The sequence below is a fragment of the Tursiops truncatus genome, chromosome 8 (genome assembly GCF_011762595.2).
Source record: "Tursiops truncatus isolate mTurTru1 chromosome 8, mTurTru1.mat.Y, whole genome shotgun sequence".
NCBI classification, from domain to species: domain Eukaryota; kingdom Metazoa; phylum Chordata; class Mammalia; order Artiodactyla; family Delphinidae; genus Tursiops; species Tursiops truncatus.
Window position 1 is genome coordinate 34,222,574 of NC_047041.1, and position 15,515 is coordinate 34,238,088.

Here is a 15,515-nt window from a genome sequence, read left to right on the forward strand (position 1 = left end):
AAGGATTAATAAGAGTTCACCAAAAGAATCTTCAGAAGGAACAATATTTATAAAACAATTAATGAAAGCATTAAAAGTCATTTATATATATAAATAATATATGTATAAATACATAAATATATATATATATTTGTTGTCATTGTTATTGTTCATTCCTTTTTTTCCCCTTATTTCCAAAGCATAAGGTACCAGAAAGAGAGGGTGGGTGAAAGAAAAATCAGCTGAAAGATGGGACTATATGACATGACAGAATGTAGGATTTAGACTGACTTTGGATTTAATTATATGCAAAATTATGAAGAGCATGGATATTCTGTAGGATTTGTTGGTGTCTGCAGGCACTTAGAACATTGATGCACCAAATGGATATTAGCAACAATGCTAATGATCACATAACTATAAAATTAAAACAGTGCACCATATGGTGGTATAACCAGCTAACACTCAGTTGCAGACATAGTTATTTTAATGAATCTGTAATGTTTACTAACTTGAAAAAAATAAAAATAATTCTATGACATTGGATAGTAGATACACACTTTAAATGAACAAAGATATCCTCATCATAATTTTGCATAGATTTTTAACTTGAGCCTTGCATGCACTATTTTTATTTAAAACCTTGACATCTAAAATTTAAGATCTTTGACCATTAATGCAGATGATTATCACAGAGAATATTGACAACTTAGAATTTTATAGAAAAGCTATTATCTTTATCATATGGAAATGTAAAGTTGACATTAACATTATTTATACACTAGCAAAATTCAGTAGAATTTTACTGTATATTTAAGAACTCAATTTGAACTATGGCTCACTTGGCAACATTTTTTTTAACCTTATTAAAAAGAAAAGTCTAAATGTAATGATCCCGAACTAAGGGATCATTATTTTTGTATAATTGTATTAATTATTTGTTTTTCATATCAATGAAGAAAACTTAAAGCAGAATAGATCACTATGCCTTTTAGCTACGTTATGAATATGTGAAAATCCACTGCAAACACAAACACTAAGCAAGTTAGAAAGAAAGCCCAGGAGAAGCATGTGGAAAGCATTTATTTACTTTTTGAAAAATACATTTTTTAAGGTTGCACTGTATTTTCCCTACATTGTTTATTTAATTTGTGTTTCCAAATGTTTCTCATTTAACTTTCCCTGTGATGCCCAACCACATTCCAAGAGTCATTTGCTACAGGAGTCTCAGAGGGGCATATATAAATACACTAAAAACTAAACATAACAACTTAAGCTTTGTCTCCAGGGCCACCACCCCAGTCAAGATAATAATTAACGTTACCTTACCTTATGTAATAATAATAGCATCCTAGTTGACCTCCTTTCTTTCTACAATTGTCAGCCGGCAATCTGTTCTCCACCAAGCAGTTGGAATGATTTATGTGTGTGTACAGAAACACAGTACACACACACAATATGTTGTATGGTTATGTAACAGAACATGTTACTTGCCTAAATGCCTGGCATTACATATGATTTAGAATTCATTTTCTAATGGTTTTCAAGGCTCCACATGATTTGAAATCTTTTCTGTCTGAGAATTCTTTTAATTCTTCTTGTTGGGATTTGTGCTTTTGAAAACTGAAAATCCCTTTGACTCTTTCTAGATAATTTCTAGTCACCATCATTTTAAATAATGACTGATTATTCTCTCTCTCCATCAATCTCTCTTTTCTTTTTGAATCCTAATTAGACCTTTTTATTAATTATATTTACTATGTCTCCTAACCTATGTTTGAGATTTTCTCTTTATCTGTGCTTATTCTGATTAATATCTTCAAATTCATCTTCAATTTTATTAATTGTATTCCTGGGTTGTTACTCTAATGTTAGTTCCATAAACTGATTTTTAAATTTTAGTGATTAACTAGAAATTCTATGTGTTTCTTTTCTCCAATCTGCTGTCTCTTTTCTTCGTTCATTTTCTTGACTACCTATTTTTTAAACATATTATATTTGATATATTAATTATTAACTAATAATTATTTATTACTTGGAGATGGAATTGGTTCATATGTTATTACTATTTCAAAATAGTCACCAGATTCATGGTACTTTTTTATTACTTTTTTTAAAAATAAATTTATTATTTATTTATTTATTTTTGGCTGCATTGGGTCTTCGTTGCTGTGCACGGCCTTTCTCTAGTTGTGGCGAGCTGGGGGCTACTTTTTGTTGCGGTGCATGGGCTTCTCATTGCGGTGGCTTCTCTTATTGTGGAACACGGGCTCTAGGTGCACAGGCTTCAGTAGTTGTGGCTCGCGGGCTCTAGAGCGCAGGCTCAGTAGTTGTGGCACAGGGGCTTAGTTGCTCCACGGCATGTGGGATCTTCCTGGACCAGGGATCGAACCCGTGTCCCCTGCATTGGCAGGCGGATTCCAAACCACTGTGCCACGAGTGAAGTCCCAGCTTTTTTTATTATTCTTAATTTTAGATTGTGGACCCATAGCTAACTCATTAATGGTTCATATCTGCAAAAAAATCTGTGGGGACTGGGTTGAGGGTATATTCCTCCAGAGAGGATCGCTAAACCCACATCACTTTAATCTAGCAGATTGGAATTTCTTAGACTAGAAAGAATGTACAAAAATCAGAGAAGCTGAAACATATAAAAGATTGAATCTATGTTTACAACATTTCAAGGTACATTTCATTTTGTTTGTTCATTTGTTTTTTTTCTACCTAGATCTCAGGTTAAGAAAGACACATTTCCATATTGTCTTCCTTGTTGGCAACTGAATTTTTCTAGTCAAACTTTTCATTGAATGCATATCATTTTAATAACTTTCTTACCTTTATGTGGGGTTCAGTTTCAACTCTCTACCTTAGGAAGAACTGCAACCATCTCCTATGATCTCTTGATTTAATGCTTTTGATATTATTAAACATCATTTTAATTCAGACAATAAGTTCTACATTATCTCTCATTAATTTTTTCAGTGGCTAATGGTTTGTTTCATGTTTGTGTAAATATATAAAATTTTAATTATTCATTTGATTTTTGCTAGTCCATCTTCTCCATTGTGATTTAAACCTCATGAGGAAAGATATCCTTCTGTCTTCCAGATTTATATCCCTAGTGCTTAGCTCAGGGCCTGAAATAGAGTAAGCACACAGATGTGATTTGTAAATAGATTAATGAATACTTGCATAAATGTTCTCTATTTTTTTAATTAACATATTTCTTTTATAATTAAAACTACATTACCTTTTACAAATAACTGATGGTATTTTTTCTTTTGTGTTTTCCTCTTTTTGAGTAAATCTTAAAGAGCAGACATACTATGCATTGCTGCCTGGAAACATAAGAATGTGTCTCCTCTTTTTTTTTTTCTATAAGGCAGATATTTAAGCCATCAAACCCACCATCTGTACCTTCTGGTGGAAGCGCTGAACTACTTGTAATTACTGACAATATGCACTTTTGTGAAAATGTTGCTACTTTCAGTTGGGAAGAGGTATCATCACAAAACTGAGCAATATTATGGTAAAGATTGAGGGAATAACATTTTTAAAATTCTAAACTTCAGTATCATAAATAATCAAGAAACTTTAAAAATACTAGTGGATAACATGAACATATTCAGTTATTAAGATATCTTTTAAAGTTTACTGAAGTATAAAAATCTCACATGAAGGAATGGTTTAATTGACAACCATGTCAGTTCAATGCAATACAGAGCTGCCCCAACAAGCAAGTTAAACTAATTTGCAAATGTCAAGCATGTCCCTTTAAATTGGTTCATTAACTCACTTTTGGAGAGCAGTGTCAAGAACTAGGGAGTTACTGGCATTCCTTATTAGCAGATCTCCTGGACAGGGTAAATAGGTTTAGACGGAATTAGATTGATCACTCTGCCTTAGAATTCAGTGCAGCACAGCAAGCTCCAACTGTTTTTCCTCAGGTAGATAAGAGTGAAACATTTCCAACAATCTAAGTTTCTAATGAGAGCCAGAATGTGTCTTGACCAATCGGCAAATGGAGGTTCACGAGCTGATGCACACATGTATTTCTGTGAGTCTTCCACTCCTGATTTTAGTGACAACAGACAGACTTTGTGAGGAATGCAAAGAAGGAGGCAGTTAATTCAACAGAAAAATTAAATGTAACTAAGGCAAAAAAAGCATTAATAGGAAATACTGAAGTAACAAAACCCCAAATTGCTGAATGTTGGAGTGGCAAGAATACAGTATTTTGGGAAGTGTGTGTTTTAAGAGTGATATTTAATCCCCTGGATTCTTCACTGTAATATATTGATATTTTCACTTGTCATTGTACCTAAAGCCCTGATTTTTCTTTAAGAAATGTGAGACAAGTATGTGGTGGTATCCAGCTTGTAAGGGAGCGGTCCATTATATTGTCAGGAACTCATTAACCCCAAGAATATAGTGAAAGTGACATGTGTGACATGCTTTTTGGTCTGTGATATGTCTTTCTGGTGCACTTGAGTAATATATATTTAAAACAGATTGCTATGTAGAATTATAATAATTAATGGTCATGAGCAAATAAGTCACATGCCTTAACTTTGGCTGAGATATTTATTAGCTAGATGATTATGGGTAAGGTATGTAAGCTCTTGCCTCTTCATCTTGTAAAGTGGGCATAACTTTGCTTCTGTGATAATGGCTCTTCTGAATATCAATGAGAGTAAGGTATACAAAGCATATATTAAAGTGCCTATGACATAAGAGGTATTCAATATGGTAGCTCTTCATCCTCATCACCATCATCTCTATTACTCTATACCAGATTTGCTCTCAAGAACACAAGATTTTGAAATAGTTCATTATAAAAATCTCTTAAATTTCTATGAAGAGAGATACCTCTCTTCCTAGAAAATGTGCCATAGTGACAAAAAAAAAAAAAGGATTTTAGCATAGGATGAATTGATTTCCATATTCATTATTTTCCAACTATTTAATTCCCTACATCATCTTCATCACTGTATCTGTTAAACACACGTGTAACTCACAGGGTTGTAAATGAATTACACTAATTGAAAGCCTGTGCCCAGTGCTAGTACACAGTGAGCACATAATAAATACTGTATTCAATGATACCCTTAAACCTTCTAAATATTTTCATCTTATAACAATAGATTCTCATTCTGCAAGGGAAAGATTGGCACTACATGAAGTGATGATTTGTGAGTTAATATTGGAGCCAACCAGATTCCTAACTCTGAACACAAATCTTTGCTTTTTGTCTTAGTATCTAAACAACTTACATGAAATATCACACACTATGCTCAAGTCCACACCTGTCTCTATGAAAAACTGACCTCAATAACTTTTACTTTCTTTCTTTATAAATCATTTGTGGATTTACCTGACTGCATTCTGTTGCAGTGATCCAGAGACTTTTTGTAAACCCTTTCTTGGTTTTATAAATACTTCAGTAGAGAAAACTAGTCAGCTTTCAGCTTGTATCCATCACAGTTCCTAACATTGCTTTATTTTTTAACATACTTTTTTCACCTGTGATATGCATTGGTTTTCAGGGGCCTATATTTAAAATTGGAATCAAAGAAGCCAAACTTCCCTTTAGTTATACATCAGTCCTTCCTCTATGATTGGAGGCATTATAAATACAGCTCTGTACTGCAGATAGCAAAATGCCATTTTGCTATTTGAAATGAGAGGGTAAAAAAGGAAACATGTCTTCTCTTGTGATGAACTATAAACACAATGTCCCAGAAAGAAAACAACAGTGTCAGCACAATTCAAGAAATAAAACAACAGGCTGTCACTGGTCCTTACATAGCAATGTGGTAATGACATAGGGAGCAACACTTCTGAAAGGACCATTCCAGGCACAGCGAGCCTCAACAGTGTGAGTGCCTGCACTACAGAGGTTAGATCTAGCATCAAAGTCCAGGAAATGACTATATAAAATATAGACATTAAGCTGAGAAATAATACGAAGCTAAAGTAATAGTATTCAAATGCTATAGGTGCAGTACATAAAGAGGCAAATAATGCAAGTGGTTATTTCAGATTTGAAAAAATACTACTGATTAATAAGCATATGGAAAAATGTCTGGCTTAAATTTTTTTAAAAATTAAACTTCTCAGGGGCTTCCCTGGTGTCGCAGTTGTTGAGAGTCCGCCTGCCGATGCAGGGGACACGAGTTCGTGCCCCGGTCCAGGAAGATCCCACATGCCGCGGAGCGGCTGGGCCCGTGAGCCATGACCGCTGAGCCTGCGCATCCGGAGCCTGTGCTCCGCAACGGGAGAGGCCACAACAGTGAGAGGCCCGCGTACCGCAAAAAAAATAAATAAATAAAAAAATAAAGTTCTCATAGGGAACAGGGGCTGCATCTAATACAAATCATCTCCCTGTAGCACCTAGGACAACACACAGCATGTTATTCCATCTATGAGATTAATAAAGACTTTCAAAATGATGGCATGCATGTTGCTATAGTAAAAAAAGTCCTTCATACTTTAGTCATAATGGTTTAAGCAGTTAAATGAAACTGGACAGCAATAGGAATATATGTGTAAGATATTTTTGTAAGTTTGTATCATTTGTTCTAACAATCACAATTCTTTGGCTCTCTTTTTTTTTAATAATCTTAATTATAAAATAATTATGTGCAAAGATCTTGATTATAGTAGTATTTCTTTATAGGAAGATATTTAGAAATACCTAAAATATTTTATAAAAATGGAATGATTGACTTATGTCATAAAACCTGATACATGTCATAGTCCTTAAAATAATATTTATGAAGAGTATACATGTGTATATATACTCAAATAAAAACTTCTTAACAAGTATTTTTATTTTTACTACCACTCAATTAATGCTACTGCTATTGGTATACTACTAGATACTATTTATTAAGCAGCTAAACTTTCTCAGACATTCTTCAAAACAATTTATATTTAATATTGCATGTAATTCTCATTATAGCCTTATAAGGTAAGTCCCATTTCACAGATAAGAAAAACTAACTTGCCCAACAGTTCCAAAGAAACAGTAGATGTGAGACTTAAATCTACAGAATTAAATTATTTTAAATTGCAGTTACTAGGTTTGGATGAGATCATGAGAGTGGAGCCCTCCTGATGGGATTAGTGCCCTTATAAGAAGAGGAAGAGACACCAGAGTTCTCTCTGCCATGTTAGAATACAGCCAGAAGGCAGTCATCTGCAAGCCAGGAATAAAGTTCTCACCAGAACTCAACCATGCTGGCACACTGATTTTGGACTTCCCAGAGTCTAGGATTGTGAAAAGTAAATATCTGTTGTTTAAAAAAATTTTTTTTTTCAATTATTTCTGGAAAGATGGAGACACTAGCCAAAATTCAAATGGATGGCCTGTAATTTTAAGTATCATTGATTATTTTATCATTAAACTTTTGATTATTCAGATACATAAATACATTTTGCTATGTGCTTTTATGATTTCAAGACTTGTGAAATGGAAATAACATTTAAAATTCTGGGCATATTTAATTTTTTGACTATGTGTTAACTTCTTAAAGTTACCTCAACTGAATACAAAAATTATTTTAAGATTAAAACAAAATAAACTTTGTACCTGTGTTAGGATTTCAGCAGGAATCAAATAACATAATGAGATAACTCAGGAGAGTTAAATCATGGAATATTTAGGAAGGTGTGAGCAGCTGTTTTTTTTGTTTTGTTTTGTTTAGTTTTTAAGAGAATCAGGAAACAGATAAGGTTGAGAAAGAATCCAGGGGCTAGCAAAAGTTGGGAGCCAGAGAGCCTTTTGCACTCAAAGGATTGAAGCGCAAGGGGAGGAAGCAATTACCAGAGTCCAGAGAGAAAAGATACACCTTTAAGTGAGCACTAAAAGAATCAGTGCCCCTTGGTAAAGGAACAAAGCCAATCTGCAGCAGCTCAGTAGAGAGAGAAGTAGAAAAATAGATACCCACAAATTCACACTTCTTGTCCTCTTTTCCCTGCTGATACCTCACATGTGAACACAACAGGAAATCCAGTGGGCCAAAGAATCCCCTTGATGGAATTCATAATGCCTGCTTCCTAGGGCAAGAACAGGCCAGAGCACAGTGGATCAGCCTTTGGTAAATTATTTGCAAAAATGGTTTCAATTATTCCATTTCCTGTGTCTATGACTTTCCAATGTGACTTTGCTTCATCTCCTTTCAAGAGAATGAAGCTTGTAATTTTCTTGTTTTGGTCAAATAGAGCATAGAAAAAGTGTATGCATGCACCAGTTCTGAGCCTAAGCCTCAAGAGGTTTTCCACACTTGTTCTTTTAACACTCTGCTCAGCCACCATGCATGCAAGCACATGCTAACTTGCTGGGTGATGAGGGGCCAGTGGTCAAAGCAGGGTAAGCTTAGTTGGTCCAGTGAAGACCCAAGTAATGCCAGGCCAACAAAGAGCAGCAAATCTACCCACCCAACTCACAGCTACTCATGGTTGCCTGAGGAATCCAGCTCACCTGTAAACTCATGAGCAATAATAAATGGTTGCTGACTGAAGTTACTTAGTTTTGGGCTGGTTTATTATGGAGCAATAACTAATTAATGCAGTATTCTCATTAATGGGTTTACTCATTCAAAAAGTATTTGTTAGCCATGTTAGATGAACTGTACTAAGCACTGCACTAAGTACTGTGTAGACAGGATGATTAAATATGAACACATAATTTATTTACACAAAACGTAAGTAAAATGCATAGTGTTTTAAACACATAGAAGAGGAACGGTTAATTTAAGAGGTAAAGATATATTTAAAGAAGGAAGACAAGGACCAAAAGGGTAAAAGTATGAAAATGAAAGATGTGTTTGTTGAGTTTTTGGTTGTCAACTAACTTGGCTTTTCTACTGGGTCTATGAGAAGGAATAGAATTTCATGAGGATAGTATTATTAACCATTTTTCCATTCATACCATATTAGTAAATATTTTATAACTATGGCATATAGATAAATCTGTAGGTATATATATTAATTTCCAAGTTTATGTCTTAAGAAAATATATAAAACCCTGGATGTCTGCATAATTTGTACTTCCATATTAGAAAATATTCATATTATAATATAATTTATTTGTGATTATGATAATGCTACTACTATTGATGATGAATAATAGTAATACATAGTATTTATTGAGTGACACTGTGCTAAGTGTTTTGAAGGCATTTTTACATGTTACTTGAAAGATGGTATTTTCTCCATTTGCTTATTTGGAAAATGGGGTTTGAAGACATAAATAACTTTTTCCAGATCTCACAGATATAAAGCAGTGAGCTGGCATTAAAATACTCTCACACACACACACACACACACACACACCCCCCCCCACACACATTATGTATTCAAAAGTATTATATATACAGTAGTTTTTATTTATATACTAATCTCTAGATGAGGATTGCTCCCAGTCTCATGAATACAAAACCATAAAAAAGTAAGCCACAATTATTTTTATCACCATAATATTTGAATTAATTAATTCAACAGATACTAATTATTAATTGAATATTTACTGTGTGGTGGACATTTACTGTTTGTTGAACTGCATAAGCTTGTGATTTGTTGCACTTAAATGGGGCTTCTCAAAAAAGTTTGTTAAAACAATACAGAATCTTAGTGTCTCTGGCCATTTACATTATTATAGACAGTCTATAAGAATTAAGCTACTGAATTAAGAAATGAGGCAAAACAAATTATACCTTCTAAATTCAACACCTAGTAATTCAAAATTCTCTCCTCCGTTAAAAAGAAACAAGTAATTCAACATTTAAGAATTTTAACAAATATTTCAGATAAGTCAGAAAAAAACTTACATGAGATTTTGAGATTAACTTTTGTCACCATGAGATCATAAATTCAAACTAGAGATGTATTTTAACAAGAGAGAAAAATAGCTCAAAATAAGTAAAATAATTCATAAGAAAGCTAGAATTACTGTTTCTAAATTATTAAGACATCAGATGTAAATAGTTAAAATGGCAGGAGAAGCTTCTATACTGATTCTTGTTTGGAGCTTGTGAAGGTTATCACCTATTTGATTTTATTCTCCAAACTCATTCACATGTATTGAATAAAAGTCCAATAGAACTTTCTATGATGATGGAAATGTTCAATAACTGCACTAATATGGTAGCTACTAGCAACAAGGGCTATTGAGGAGTTGAAATGTGGTTAGTGTTACTAAAGATGTACATTTTTTATTTTATTTCAATTAGATTAAATGTAATTATTAAAAACTATATGTAGCTATTTGTGAACACAGTTATAGAGGATGGATTCTGAAAGGCAGAGACTTTCTCTTCCCCAAAAGTTTCCAAGAAGAAAAGTATATTTTATACCAATCAATGAAAAGACCAATCAAAAATAATAAATAGTTGTATACTTTTTATGCTTTCAAGGTGATTTGACTATTCAGAAAATCATAAAGCATAAGTAAAATTATATTTTTAATAAAGTGTGGTTATTTTTCAAATTCAATCATATTTATAAACTACAGTGAATGAAATAATACACAGAACAAAGTAGAAATGTCTCAATTACATTAAATTCCCTCAAAAAAAAGTATCAAAATCAAATTTCAAGCCAGAAAAGATAGAGACGTTTGGGAACAATTTATTTCTATATCATGAATGTGTGACATCTTAGCTAAGAAAGGACAGAATTTCTTTTCTCATTCAGATCTACTCTCACTTCAGTAGGAAACAGGAGAGAGACAAACACCAGGAAGATGTATAAATCAATAATTTTCATTTCCCTAGAAAAATGGTTCTGTACAAATAAATCTGACTCCTCCATTTAGGATACACTAGGGAAGCAGGTCTTGCGTTCAATGACATTTAACTTTTGTTTAAGTGAACTGGCATTTTGTGTTGAGAATCATCTACAAGGTGGTAAAGAAAATTAATTTTGTTTCCTCTTTTCTCTCAACATTAATGTGCATGAATGAGTTTGGAGGATAAAATCAAATAGGTGATAGCCTTCATGAACTCCAGAACAGAATCGGTGTGGAAGCTGCTTCTGCTTTGGGATTTCCCCTCAGTCTAGCTAGGACCACCTGCCTCAGAACTCCGGCACTCACAGATCTGCCTGCTAGTTCCTCTTACCTCTGGAGTCACTTTTCTTTCTAGAGTACTCTTAACTATAAAGGCAAGGGCACCCTCATGGCATTAATCACTTCTGTTTATATTGTGCAAATTTAAAACCATTTAGATACACTTTCAATGTCTACTTTGGAAATCTAACATATACTTGACTCTCTCAATGTAAATTTCTTAATTTGAATTCAACAGGAAATCTTACACAGACTATCTTCTTTAAATGTTGTTTTAAATTTCTTCCTCTTAAAAAATCAATAAGGACATAATCACTGACAAGGATACACTAGGGTATATTTCTGTTGATATTAATCTGAATTTTAACCAGTTTAGGTTGAAGAATACATACTTGTATTATTGAATATATATACATATATAAATATAAATATCACAATTTAGGAATTAATGCAACTATTTCTTTCAGCAGTCATATTGAAATGGAATAAGTGTTCATTTTATTTGAATGACATCAATACATCCTTTAATGTAAGTCACATAGCACAGATTAATTTCTAAGATTGTGTTCATTTCATTATGGTTTCCATGTTATGTGATAGAATATATCTGAAAGACAGGAAAGAAATGATTGAAATCATATTTAATTTAGGTGAAATACAACAAAGTGAAAAATAGTATTTCTTTGAGATTAAAAGAGAAGTTTGCATTAGTTATTTTTCTACAAGCCCTTAATGGCAAAATTTCCAAGTAAGTTGACAAGTCAATGAATTGTGATTTGCAGTTTAAGAAGTAAAATTACTGTTTGTATAAATCAGGCTCTGTTGGTTATGCCAAACACAATTATAGAGGCAACATAAGGCAGTGTTTAAAAGCATACTTCCCAGTACCAACTAATCTAAGTTTGAACTGTGACACAGCAACTTAGTTTTGTGACCTTGGGAAATACACTTAGGTTCTCTGTGCCTCAGTTTCTTCTGTGTAAATGGACTAATAATAACACCTACGTCATAAAGTTTAAGTGAGAATTAAATAAGTTTTAATGTATAAGCCCTGGTGGATGGACAGTAACATAAGTAATATATGTTTTGTGGTAATTTTAAAATATGACCACAGAGTCTTTGATACACCTATATTCAATGGAACTTACCTCTCCTCCACTTGAGTGTGAGCTGTTACTTAATAACTTGCTTCTAACAGCAAAATGTGGTAGAAATGGCTGAGTGTGACTTCCAAGGGTAGGTTATAAAAGACGTTGAGTTATTGTTTTTCTCTCTTGTATCACTTACTCTGGGGAAAAATGCTGTGACATCATTTGGACACTAAAGCAAGCCTAAGAAAAGGTCCTGGAGTCCTCCTGACAATAGTCTATAAGGACCTGAGGTCACTTGCTGACAGCCATGTGAGTGAGCCATCTTGGAGGTGAACCTTCAGCTCCAGTCAAGCCTCTGGATCACTGTAGTCCCAGCCAACACTTTGACAACTTCCTAGAAACTAAAAACTCTCAGAACTGTGGGATAATAAATATATGCTGTTTCAGCCTCCTAAGTTTTGGGGTAACTTGTTAACCCAAATTAGGTAACCAATACAAGTGTTTGGTATTATTATTGTGTCTATACTGAATTTAGAACATTATTCTGAAAGTGAATAAATTATGTTAATGTTTATTTTTCTATTCCATAGATAAAACTGTTTCTGATATTTTATAACAAAGTAGCACTAACATTTTTTAGGGTGAAAACATTAATATAATACTGATTTAAGTATACTATTTTGTTTACCAGCTGTGTTTTTACCAAAATATTTAAAACAAATAGAAAAGGCACTTTTTTCCATTAATATTTTACATCACTTTAGCAAGTACTTAATTGCTTTCAGTTCAGAATTCCTATGTCTAATTAAATTAATTTTGTTATATCATAAGATACAAATTAACTTTATTGTAACATAATATGATTTTTGTTATATGACAACTTAACTCATTTTAGAAATGGAAAATACAATACCAGGTAAATTCTACCAGTTTAGGCACTCATTCACCCATTCATCTAACATATTTATCATGTTACACACATAGTTCTACACACTGAAGATGTAAAGAAGATGTGAAGAAGACAAACATGATCCCTTACCTCAGGGAGCTTATAGTCTAGAAAAGTATGTTGGTAACAACTCTGTCATCTTAATGGTATACAAAAGCTTTTATTAGATCACTGCCATTATATTGCATATGAAAATGCACTCTGTGCAGAGTCCCTGTCTCAGAGAGATAATTCATACATTGGCTAAAACAGAACTATAATGGTTGTATTGGTACCACCTTTCAGACTGAATGTGAATTTAGCAGCATTCTTTTTTTTTTTTTTTTTAAATATATGAGAGGCAGCTTATAGATATAATTTAGAAATGCTGGGAGAGAATTTCTGCTCTTAAATCCTTATTGCATTTCCACCTTAATTCATGAAATTCTATTAACAGAAAAATATCTGTGGTCTAAAAATTAAGATGACAGGTGTGGGAAAAGGTCTCATGTAAACTTATACTCAAGAGAAAAGACTGACTCTGATACATTTAGAGCACTAACTGTGATGGAAGGAGTGAGGGAGGAGATAGATCAAGGACACTGAGTTACAGAAGGGCTCAGGGGTAGGTTGCCACTGATAATCCCTGGGTAAGAAGGTGCTGAAAAAAATTATTTGACAATTTTTCAGAATCATAGCAAAATGAGGAGAGTTGTGCTTACAAAGACTGTATAGATTAATTTGGAAATAATTGTTTGAACACATACTCTTATTGATAAAATATTTTAAATACCTACTCTTAAGTGTTATTAACACTACTTACATTCATGTATTACTAAATAAACACATTTTAAATCATAATATAAAAATACAGGATAGGTTATTTGGAGGCCTGAAAAAGCAGGGGTGGAATTAGTGCAGAGAGCTAAAGTAAAAGATTGGCAAGTAAATAAAGAGATTGAAAAAGATGCAGACCAACCTTAAATAGTTCTATGCTGGTCTACAACTTTCAAACATTTATTTATCAAGTCTACATTTTCCTTTGCATTTATTGCCAGATAAATAGCTGGGTATTTCAAAAGAAAGGTATAGCAACTACCTGACTTAGACAATCATATGTTGTCATTTATAAAATGAAGTCTTCTATGAGAATCAATTTGCTCATTTTGTATCTAATTCTTGTAGGACTGTTTTGCTCTAAGAGACATTTATGTTCATGCAAAATAGTCCTCCCGTAAGTGTTGGTTTATATTAGTTCTCTGATAAATCTACACTTATAACATAGATGTATTTATATTTCAAGTAGTACGCTCTCCTAGATAGACAAATAGGTTTCAGTATCAAAAGGAATTATGTCCAATGGAAGTTCAGTCAACGTTAACATAAGGATATTTCTGGACATGAAGGGAGACTCCTACTCCTACTCTTACTGTGAGGAAAGTAAAATGGATTTAAGAAACTGCCTTCCCTGCCACACACGCAGTGCAAGACATTTCACTTCTTTGTAAATATGTAAGATTAGAAGAAAAACTGCATTCTATAAGCAGTTCAGTGTTAAATGCTAATCAGCAAACATATCAACTCTTTTAAGCACACTGTTGAGCAAGTAACCTTTGTATTCAAAGTTTGTTTTTCTTTTCCACCACAATTGAAAAAACGTCAGGGAACAGAAAAAAAATTCAGATTTACATCATTAAAAATTATTACTTACAGTGATCAAACACACATAAATTAAGACAGGAGATGATTATTACTTATTCTATTTTAAAAACAAAGAAAATAAGACAGACAAATGGGTTTAACAAAGGACACTCAGCAAGTCTCTAGCAGAGATGGAAATAAGAGGACAGAACAGGCAGCTCACTGCTGCTCAACATTGCAGTGCTTTGGCACTTCGACAGGATGATTAACTTTGACAGGCTAAATTAACACAAACATAGAACAGAGGAAATCTATCCTTGCTTGTCTCTCTGCCAGGAAATACAAGCCAGTAATTGCTGAGATCCCGTTTTTCAGCATAAAACAGGCCAAATGCTTACATCAAGAGATTGATTTTGCAGAGCAAGACTCTACTCTGATTTTAGGGTCATTGGAGTCTAGCGTCCTTTTCACAACAGAATTTTCTCTTAAATTCTATCCAGGTTAAATGTAGGTACAAATAAATTCTGCAGCCTGTCTAAACACGTTTCAAAAGGAATCAGACAAGCATGAGACCATGCTGTAAAAGGAATTAGCCAACTACACTAAAAGCCTTTTTTATCCATATTCTTTTTCCGTAAGGGTATTTTCAAACAAATATAGGGTAAGATCTACTCATTTATCATTAAGAAGTATTGATGTGTGTTGAGCCAGTCATTCCCCATTGATTACACTAAATACAAGACAAAATATTTTGGTTTTTGCATTAAAGATACTATGACTTTTCTCTTCTTTACATAAAATACAA

General features: G+C 33.2%; 1 long non-coding RNA gene across 1 annotated transcript in view; it reads right to left on the minus strand.

Annotated features, from left to right (window-relative positions):
• LOC141279251 (uncharacterized) overlaps positions 1 to 15,515 on the minus strand; it is a 337,194-nt gene that overhangs the window by 91,697 nt on the left and 229,982 nt on the right. The window lies entirely within an intron of this gene.